A 3,265-nucleotide genomic window follows, 5' to 3' on the forward strand; every position below is an offset into this window, starting at 1 on the left:
TAAGATTCAAAAACTTTTTATATCTTTCACATCTTGGCAGAACACCTTTCTAATATACTTCATAAAAAAAAAAAAGATCTCCTTTTTATTAAAACATGGCTTATAAAAAAGACCACTAGGGGTCCCCATACTATCCAGAACATAATCCTGTTTGGCTGCAGCATTATCTTTGTCCCAGCTGAATAAAGCATAGGCAGGGGCAAAGTCCAGGAAGTAAGGGCAGGCCTAGCACTCCTCTGTGCTCACTCCTGTCCTATCATACTGCAGCATGAAAACAGTGAGAAGGGGTTACAGAGCAGCCTGCAGTGATTGCATGAAGAGACCCAACACAGCACAGCAGACTCAGGGAGGAAGTTAATGCATGGTGAGTGAGGACAAGAGAAGGACACTCCTCCAGAGCACAGGATGAAAAGCCTAGTGAGCACTAAAAAGAAGGTATTTGTGAAGGAAATATAGGCGCTAGACACATACAAATTATGGGGGAGATTCATCAAAACCTGTCCAGAGGAAAGGTGTCCCATTGCCCATAGCAACCAATCAGATTGATTCTTCTATTTTTGAAAAGGCCTCTAAAAAATGAAAGAAGCAATCTGATTGGTTGCTATGGGCAACTCAGCAGCTTCTCCTCTGGACAGGTTTTGATCTCCCCCTATATGAACATGATCAGGATTAGGTACTGAGTAACATAACTTTTTTTTTTTGGGATATGACAGGCACTCTTAATGGAATGTGTAGTGCCTTTTTTTATAGGGCCAACTTGAGAGACTTCCACTGCTGCCGTTTCCCGGTCAGGTTCATGTCAGCAGTATTGATTTCTTGGTGAAGGCTTCTTTTCCAAGAGCCTCTTGGTCTGTCTCTTCTGTGGATTTTGAGTGCCTGTCTGCAGATCTTTTCGGTGCCCTTTTGCAGGGTGTGGCTGATCCATCTCCATTTGCACTCACAAATCTCTAGTTCTGTTGATCTCTGTCATCACTGCTGGGTCAGGAGTTTGCACCAGGCTCGGATTATGTAATGCATTCAGCAGTTGATGAAGACTTCCAGCTTTTGCATATTTTTTAGCTGAAATGTACCATATCTTGCTAGAAAAGACCGATTTTATGTATAAGATGAAGATTCGTATTTTGGTATGCTCGCTGAGCTTGTTTGGACAGCAAACCTTTTGAGGACTTGCAAAAGCACCCATTGCCTTTCTGATTATGGTAGCTATATCAGTCTTGGTGCCACTGTCTGGTACAGTAAGGCCCCATTCACACAAGTCAGAAAAATTCTGTCTTTCGGTACTAGAACTGCTCGGAAATGTGCCATCTCCATAGATGGCAATGCATTTCTGAGTGAATTCTGCAGAGACAATTGTGGTCTCATTTCTTTGTATAGGCTCTGACAAGGCTCCGTTGTACATAACTCTGTACACGAACTCCTCATACTGCGCTTCAGTGTGTTGAACAATCTACTCAAAAACATCGTTATTTCTAAGGGCATTATTATGGAGTTGTCCGAAAGCTTTTTCGTAGTGAACAAACAGCAGATGTAGAGATTTTTGGAATTTGTTGATTTGTTTCAAAATAATACCGCATGAGCTAACATAAGTGCCTGTCCATAAGAGCTAACAATCTTAGGGTGGGTTCACATCACGTTTTTCCCCATACGGGAGCGCATATGGCAGGTGGGGAGCTAAAAACTTGCGCTCCCGTATCCCTTCGTATGCGCTGCCGTATATAATTCATTTCAATGAGCCGACTGGAGTGAAACGTTCGGTCGACCACGGTTTTAGGTCCAGGGAAAAAGCGCATACGGGGCAAAAATGAGCCGACCGAACGTTTTACTTCAGTCGGCTCATTGAAATGAATTATATACGAAATGTATCATGTGTCTCCTTGTCCTATCACTTAAAGGGGTACTCCGGTGGAAACCTTTTTATTTTATTTTTTTTAAATCAACTGGTCCCAGAAAGTTAAACAGATTTGTAAATTATGTGTATCACATAGGAGAAATGACCTGGCACTAGTCAGAACACTGTCCAATTATGGAAAGTCCACCTGTCGGCTGACAGCGAGCAAGCAGCTTGTATCTCGGTGCGTGTCTCAGTGTGGTGCTACTCGACTCCAAGCAAGGTATGCAAACGATATTCTTAGGCTGGGTTCACACTACGTTTTTGCCATACTGTTTTCAATCCGTTTTTCTAAAGAAAACCGTATGTCAAAAAAACTGATGGAACAGTATGGAAAAAAGTAAACCGTATGCGTTTTTAAACAGTATACTGTTTTTAAAAGTGCATACAGTTCTGTCAGTTTTTATAGAAAAAAAACCCATACGTTTTTGAAAATTTTGTCCATTTTTAATGGGAGGGGTCTTGGGTGGGGACTTTAGGATTCAAATGCGTATGTGCAAAGTAAAAACGTATACGTTTTTCCCGTATGGAACCGTATACATGTGCGTTTCCCATTGACGTCCATGTTAAAAAAAAACGTATGCGGTTGCGGTACGGTTTTTAAACCGGAGACAAAATTGTGGTCAACCACGGTTTTGACTCCTGTTTAAAAACCGTACTGCAACCGCATATGTTTTTTTTTAACATGGACGTCAATGGGAAACGCACATGTATACGGTTTCATACGGGAAAAACTTATACGTTTTTACTTTGCACATACGCATTTGAATCCTAAAGTCCCCACCCAAGACCCCTCCCATTAAAAATGGACAAACTTTTCAAAAACGTATGTTTTTTTTTTTTTAAATAAAAACTGACGGAACTGTATGCACTTTTAAAAACAGTATACTGTTTAAAAACGCATACGGTTTACTTTTTTCCATACTGTTCCATCCGTTTTTTTGCCATACGGTTTTCTTTAGAAAAACGGATTGAAAACAGTATGGCAAAAACGTAGTGTGAACCCAGCCTAAGACAAGAAAAGTGTTTTCGGAGCACTCGCCTCGGACACTGGTTATGTTGCAAATTTTTCTTTATTCATAGTGCGAGAACAAGTGCATAACAGGGAGGTGGCAAGATGGTACAGGAGCGGGTGGACCCGCTCCTGTACCATCTTGCCACCTCCCTGTTATGCACTTGTTCTCTCACTACGAATAAAGAAAAATTTGCAACATAACCAGTGTCCGAGGTGAGTGCTCCGAAAACACTTTTCTTGTCTTTTTTTTTAAATTCGTTTTATTGAAAAGTAAATAACTGTAGACCACAGGCCCATTAAAGTGAACACGAAGCAGTACATAGAAAAGGGCCATGAGACCATACATCAAGTTACAGAATGCA

This window comes from Hyla sarda, chromosome 8, assembly GCF_029499605.1.
Source record: "Hyla sarda isolate aHylSar1 chromosome 8, aHylSar1.hap1, whole genome shotgun sequence".
NCBI classification, from domain to species: Eukaryota; Metazoa; Chordata; class Amphibia; order Anura; family Hylidae; genus Hyla; species Hyla sarda.